We start from the raw sequence: 8,042 nt of genomic DNA, 5'->3' as shown, positions 1-8,042 counted from the left end.
CCTCTGAAACAACCCCTCTTAAAGAGGAAATCATCTTTGTGTATCCATAAAGAGGGCAGATGGGCAAAGCCCCTTCAGTAATGCTGCCAGCTTCAAAAGCCCATTTTGCACATCCTGAATGCTTCCTTCTTAAGACTTTGCTGGGTACAAGCATTCTACTGTCCAAAAGCTCTCATTGAGAGCACTGTTGGTTTGGTGGCAATAAAGTTCAGAAGCAATTGCAACAAACCTCCCTTCCTAGTTGGCCTGGATGCTCACGGTGCTTATGAAGCAGCACCATGAGGCAAGCAAGGTGAACCGATGCCTCCAAGCCCTTGTTCGTTTATCACACTGTTCTGTTAGTAACAACCATGAGGCTTGAAACCAACAAGCTCAGCACTAGCATGGATACTGCGGAGGATCCATAAAAAGCACAAAAACAGAAAGAAAACTCAAGGGAAAGGATAAAGCACCATTTAACACTTAGTATTGCTACAGCCCACCCCATTCTTTTATTCTGTCTGGTCGTGCTACATCTTTTTACTATATATAGGCATGAACTTAGGTGATATTCCCAATCAGTGTCCAATTTTTATATACACTATGTGCTGGTTCAAAGAGGTTTGAAACACTGCAATGGAAGCTTCATGTAGAAAAGGTGCCTGGAAGAAAAAAAAAAAGCTGTGCTGCAACCATCTCGGCAACATCTTGTCCCTTTAATAAAAATTCTGCTTCCATATTAACTTGAGCCCTCCAGTTTAGAGTAAAGTACCAGTGCACTTATGAACAATGAATCAATTCTCAATGAGCATGTGCAGTCCAGCCAAAAGCAGGGGCAAGAATCCACATTGTGCTCCTGCATTGAAGGTGAATAACACGTACCATAATGGCGAATGTGCTTTAGTAAGCTTCCCTGCAATATGAATTTGTGATGTACAAAGAATTGTCAATGAAGCTTACCACGAGCACAGATGCACTTGCAAATTAGGTCACAATTGAAAATAATGAGCACAGTGTAAACCTATGTGCCCTTTCCACTCTTAGTATGCTTTACTGCGTGACGCTAATTTTCACCCCTGTATTGCGGTGTAGCAAGCTACAATAGAAACTTTGCATAATTAGGCTTTTTAGGATTACCTTTCTCGCAATACACTAATATTTCGCGGTGAAGCCTAAGCAATGTACGGTGAAGCATATTAAAAGTGAAAAGGGGCCACTGTCACTGGACATAATAAGAGTTCTTTAATCATACGCTCGCGAACCCGCCGCCTCTCAGGTCGCCTAAGTGGACATACTATGCTGGCTGATAGTGGCCCCCTCCCACTTTTAGTTTGCTTCACCGTGTAACTAAAATGTACTGCGGCGAAGAAGCCGTACATTTGTATTGAGTGAATAAACAAATGGTTTTTACAACAGTACAGAAATAAACGCGCACCATGCATCAGTCTACCACACGTAAGAGTGTCGCAACATACAGTAGCTGATTCACACAGGCCGTGTAGCCCACTTATCAGTGTAAGGGGTATTATAGGTAATTCAAAATTTTAGACACGCATAAGTGTTTATGTTTACGTTCGCACTCCTTGCGTAATAAGACTTCCAGAACTTCCACAATAGAAAGTAATCTTATATGTCTCGTTTTCAACTCGGCCGTCATGCAAATAACATATAGCACGGAAAAACGTGAACATGCTGTGTGTTAGCGTCGTAAACTTCATACTAGGCAAGGAGCTAGCACACGACAGTCCCGCGACTGGCGCTAATGAGACCAAGACGGGACATGTCTGTGAACGCGCAAACGGAGCCCCTAAGCCACTCTGCTCCTCTGCCACCCCCGCTGCACGGCTGCACCACTCGTTTCAAGCACAGCACACCAAACACACATTCAGCGCTGAACAGTGGGCGGTCGACGCAGTTGGATATACATGACTTGCAGCGAGCAGCACATCCCTCGATGAAAGGGACACTAAAGTTTACTATTAAGTCAACGTGGACTGTTGAAATACCATCACAGAAACCTCGAAACGCTTGTTTCGTGCCAAGGAGAGACTTACTTTGAGAGAAAATGCGTTCTGAAGCGTCCGCGTACCTCTAGCGCAGTTCAAATCGCCCGCCCTCCGATCGAGGAGTACTGACATCATGGTGCGCCATCGGTGAGTAGAACGGCGTCCGCAGACGGCGCTACGGCTTTTCTGCGCAAAACGCAAACCCGCGGCCAGAAACAGAGCCAAGACAGAGCCGACAGCAGAGCGAAAGCGGTAGTATGGTTATAGACATAGAGTTTCCTACAAGAATTACTAGAGGGAACTCTGGCGCTAGTGTCTACGGGAGCTGCAACGGGAGCGGTTGTCCCAGCATGGGAATTATGGGAAGTACATGGGATTTGCCTAAACTTCGTCCTTTTGGCTTCAAACGGCACTGTGACTTTGTTAATTCGTCATTTTCAACAGTATATTGCGGAATAAATAATTAAATAAACATCATTAAAATTGCCCGAGGGCAGGATTCGAACACAGGGACTCTAGCACAGAAGCCTTATATTGAAACCATTAAGCCACGGACGCACGTATCGAGAAGCGAATGAAACACCCTTATGAATTTATCGCGGGCATGCCAGTGCCTTCAGACGCTTGGCGCGTTTCGATTTGGCCACCTGGACAAGCTAAATCGTTGCAATTAATAGAAACTGTACGCGTTCTCGGCGTCTTCTGCACTTCGAAGAATATAGATTGCGCCGAAATATACGATAATAATATTTATACAGCGTAATATACAAAGCCACAAGAACGTCTGAATCCACAAGCACGAAGATCAGACAAATCCATGTACTTCCCATCATTCCCATGGTAGGACAACGACTGCAGCGCCAGAGTTCCCTCTAGTAATTTTGTAGGAAACTCTATGGTTATAGAGGCTAGAAGGTTATCCTAGTGTCGTGAAGGCGCGTGCCGACGTGAAATACTTTGCTATGCTCCGGCAGATGGCGCCAGCGCTCGCTGGCGGGTTGCTCTTGCGGGCTCCGGCGCGCTTTGCAGCGGGCGCTCGCAAGTGACCGGCGCTTTCCGCCGATTTGCAAGTTCAGAAAACAGGCACGCAATAATCTATGAGGGCTAGTCAACCTTACAATATTAGCCAGTACGCTTATCGTGACGAGCGGTGAAATAAAACTTCGTTTTGGGCTAGTTCGCCCATAGCTGGTTATGATGGCAGCGTAAGAGATGAAGACACACGGAAACTAGACGGTGCACTTGTCTTCGTCCCTGTTGTGCTGCCATTTTAACCAGAGTGACGGAAGCCACCCAAGCGGCCGTAATAAAATGGGGTTGGTATATTGTTTTTTCTACGGGATAAGCGACACTAATCAGCTCACAAGCGTTGAGAGAAAATGGAATGCACTCCGTTTTTCTCGTGCATATAGTTTATTGCAGCTTTACAAAATTGCACACTATGGTCCTCAAAAACGCTGTATGGGGAGCGCTTTCAAAACCTATGTTACAAGTCTTTTTTTTTTATTGCACAACGAAGGTAGGTATGTACAAAGGCAGGGAGCATTTTCGCGACTGTCATTCTACTGGCATCGCCTCATTTTCAGGAGCTTCTGTTTTTCTCTTTGAGTGCTCCGTTCCATGTTCTTTGCTTTTGCAAAGAAGTGCAGCCTCGTCAGTGCATAGAACTTTATTATGTTTGTTGTCAAACACCGCCCATGCTCACTGCAACCCACTTCTTTAAGCTTCGCTCCCTGGAGGAAATGCAAAAAGCAGACCATGCTTTCAGCATGAAGCTGATTCCTGCTGAAATACACAGTAAATGTGTCCTCAACTTTACAAACAAGCTCCTCAACAGCTTTGGAAGGGTAGATCAAGCCCCCATGATCAAACTGCCTGGTTAGTATAGAATTTACATCAGAATCTGCTTGTAGGGGCAAAATACAAATGCAAGAGGCACACTCTGGGCATGGAAATTTTTTTAAAGACTTTCTGACAACATAGCCGGCTATATAATATACTAATCTACTGTCACTGTGCTTTTCGACACAGTTGTCATGATCCAACTGCTTGCCTTGTGTTTTCAACACAGATTCTGCACACTCCAAATTGCCATCATCCAATAGCTCATCAATAATTTCTGTTAGGTGGTCAGCCTTTTGTTTTCCAACATCAGATGACTTTAAGAGTGCGCTTACCAAGTCTCCTGGTGAGTTCCCGTTCTTAGGAGGCCTTGCCAGACTGTAGAATGACAAAATGTTTATTATAATTAAAAACTGTTCTGGTGAAGGGTGGTCGTTACAACCAAAGGATTGCCTTACGACACCAAACATATTTTCCATTTTGTCCTGACTAAGGTTAGCTGTTAATAAGTACTTGTAGCCTAGTGAGCTACTTAAGTAGTCTAAAAGGGACAGAGTGCTTTTTAAGGTCACACGCAGACCAAGGGCAGTTCCTGGGCTAAGGAATCCCCCACCATGCTTGGCAGCATAATCTTCCCATTCTGCAAGGAATCCAATGAACTCTTCAAGAAACTTTGCACTTGGAGAGTTGGGTCGGAGGCCTTTAGATGGTGTTCTCGAAGTCATTATAAATATTAATCTTTCCATAAGCTTCACAAGCTCTTTTGTCGGCTCAGTTGTTCTAAAGTGCCTGTCCAAATGAACTTTATAGAAAAAGATCCCCTTTAGTACCTCCTCGCTAAATAGCTGGAAGGCTAAGTTCACGCGCATTTTTTCAAACGCATTTGGATGAATGTGCGAGCGGGTAATGTGTGGCATTACTTTAAGAGTTAGTGAATCCATGTCCTTCTTCCATGCTTCTTTGATTACATCTGCATTGGCATGACCACTTGGAATTTGCACACCTTTAGTTACAAAAGCATTGCGTACACATTTAACCAAGTGCGGAAAATCGGAAATAAAATGGAGGCTTCTTCCTGGGTCAACTGGATGGGGGACTTTGCACGTTATTTCCTTCATGGAAGCTGTGGAAGTAAAGAGAATTGTGGTAATGAGAGCAGCTCATCAGGCAATAGAGGATTAAGTACAAATATGAGGACCCCAACTGCCTACCTTTAATGCCAAACAGCTTCCACAGACTCCGATTCCAAGGGGCACCGTCACTGGTCCAGTAGTGAACAAAGAGACCATTGCACTGCACTCGTTGTTTACACTGAACTCTTCTGTCTTAATGCCGCGGCAAAACACGGTGCAAATATGAGAATTTTGCTGCGTAGCAGCAGCTTCCGTGGACGTCGAAAAAGTAACGTGTTTTACGACACGGACATCGCCGGGCTGCGTGCCGGTGTGCTACGCGAAGCACAAAACCGTAGCATCACATGGCAGCGAAATCTTGCTGCAGAATGCCGACGGTAATTCGATTTCTCCCAACGGGCGCGGTCTTTGCGGCGTTTCATCAGTGCAGGCCTGTGTTTCGACGGCTTCAGCTTGGTCGTTGTTCGGAGCCTTGCGTTTCGCTGGCGGGGCATCGCTGTTGGCCATGTCTCTTTCTGCTCTCTTTTTCGGTAGTTGCTTCGTGAAATAAGCTGGTGCGTCGGGAAAAATAGTAGGAATGGCGTCCTCAGTAAGCGCCGGACGCTCACGGTCGAGCTCGACAATCTGGCCATTAATTACGTGCTTGAACTTCCTTTGGATGAACCGCTCGTCGAAGTGGCGAGAGCACACAACACAAGTTTCACTCAGCACTTTGTCGTCTCTCTTGATGTTCCTTGCCCATGCCTTCAAGCGGACAGGGTCGGATGGAGCGCGGAACAACGACACCTTTTCTATAGACGACTTGTAACCGCCCTTACAAAGGGGAACAAAACATGTCCTCTCTTTTTTTGAAGGCATTATCACAGAAGTTCAACGTCGCATCGCACCAAGCCGTGGCACTACGGTGTCAACAAAGTGAACTACGTCGGTACACGTGCTACCCAAAACTGACAACTTGTGTCTGCATTCCTTCGGCTGGCGTCAGTAACCCGCCACTAGAGTCACTGGAAAAAATTTCAGAGTACCGCATTCGTTTTCCCCGCGCCGCCGACGCGTTTATTGGCCCAACCGTACCACGTGACTTTGGGGGTGCCATATACCTTCCAAGCGCCGGACTGGCCGGCTGAGTTAGAGCGCAGGCAGCGCAGGTTCCCTACGTTTTTTGTGTTCTGATTGTTGCGCTCGCGTTTCATTGCAGGGAAATCATGCCTAGCTGCTACGCCTTCGGATGCAGCAACCGAACTGAGTCTGAAAAGACTTTTTTCTAGATTCCGACCAGGAAAAATGACCGAGAGCGTCGTTCTGCGTGGTTACCGAGAATCGGCCGGGAGAACTTCAAGCCTACAAAAACCACCCGCGCGTGCGAGGTATAAGTACACCTTGCTTGTGCTTTTCGGCACTGTTTTAGAAGATATTTAAGCGAAGGCGTTCATTGCAGGGATCGTTCGCGTCTTGCACGCTTGACGCGGGTACACGTGTACGCGTTTATTGCTCAACACACGTGGTTATTCCGTGCTCGTGGCACGCGAAGGCACACTTGTCGCGCGAGAATTCAGCGTCCTCACGTGCACCAGGTACTCGCATGATTTCTCCGCGCACGTGAGCGCGCTCTCGCCTCGAGTCACTCGACCCATATGGCACTTGTTTTTCGCAGATCGTGACGATCGCAGTCAATAAAAACATGGCCAATACAAGGCCCATGATACTTCCTTTTTTCCACGTATCCTTTGCTCATTTATACATACGCATTTCGAGCTTGAAACCAATGGCCAGGTGATTTCACAACACATGCTTAAAATTTTGAGCTTGTAAGCCGAGGACATGCAATGAACTGAAGTCAGCATACATATTATGTTTTATGTTGAAATGCTACGGTGCATACCCAAATAATGTTGTGCTTGATGCATAACAAGAAATACAAAACAACAGAACACTCAGTAGCGTTAGTTTCACTCTGTCAGTATGCATGTTACATAAACCGCTCTAAAAGCACAATAATTTTCTACATCGCCTGCATAGCTTAGAAAAAGAAAGTGCTGCGTCACCAGCCGGCGTTCCCGCTTTTTTTTTTTTTTTACACAGGCAGCAAATCTTGGCAGTCTAAGAAAACAGTCATAAATAAGTTGAGAAGAGTAGCCGCTCATATACGCGCTAGATAGCCGCGTTCATAGATCGCAATGTAGCAAACTCTCGCTCATTATCATCAGTGTACAGGAGTACATATACGTTGCTGTAATCACGCAAATGGCTCATATTGGCCTTCCACAAGATTTAGTGCGCAAAATGGTCATTGAAGTTGGCTTTTTACGCCTGCTGTGCACAGATCGTCGTACGATCACCCCCAAACACCGGTGCGCACACGGCAGTCGCAGTGTGTCGTGCGTATACGGCGGACGATGTCGCCTGGCAGAAACGAGAACACGCGGTATCCGTTTACAAACTAAATTAAATGTATCCAATTTAGCTTGTGAAATTATACAATGAACGTACGTGCCTGTGACACTGTCAGGTGTTAGTTTCGTCCTGATTGGAAACATTTAATAGAAGCCGACGGCGGTCCCCGATGTTCATGCCCAAAAGCACAAGCTTGCCTCATTCCGGCTCGAAGTGACGAAATATTTCCTTCGTAGCTCGCTCATGGCTCGCTCCGCGGAAGGGAAAAAAAAAAAAACGCGTGCATAGGCTCCCGATAGCAGCGCCAAGCTGCTGCCCACAACCGTAGCACAGTTTCAGCAGTAAACGCGATCGGCGTGCAAAACAACCACCGGCTGCATTACTTCGCACAAAATAACATTTTACTTTCGTCCTTAGCAACCATTATCTCCGGGCACAAAGTATTTGTACTTAAGTAAACACTCAACCCGATGTGTCACCGAATATCGAGCTCTTCCAACACATGCGTTTCCCCGCAGGCCGGCTGAGGCCGGTGAACAATAGAAGGCAGCATCCACGTGACCCTGCATTCCCGGATGTTGGTTCCCTAAGTTGGTTTCCAACTGTCCCTATGGAGCCACTGAATACCTAGTGTGTCACGTGATTGGAGAGGTTTCTTCCCTGTATTGCTGCCGGATTATACAACAAC

General features: G+C 46.3%; 1 pseudogene; it reads right to left on the bottom strand.

Annotated features, from left to right (window-relative positions):
* Positions 1–4,395: 4,395 nt before the first annotated feature.
* Positions 4,396–5,821, bottom strand: LOC126519700 (uncharacterized; annotated as a pseudogene).
* Between the last annotated feature and the right edge of the window lie 2,221 nt (positions 5,822–8,042).

The sequence above is a fragment of the Dermacentor andersoni genome, chromosome 10 (genome assembly GCF_023375885.2).
Source record: "Dermacentor andersoni chromosome 10, qqDerAnde1_hic_scaffold, whole genome shotgun sequence".
Taxonomy (NCBI): Eukaryota; Metazoa; Arthropoda; class Arachnida; order Ixodida; family Ixodidae; genus Dermacentor; species Dermacentor andersoni.
Note: the sequence above shows the minus strand (reverse complement) of the source record. Positions and strands in the feature narration are given on the sequence as shown.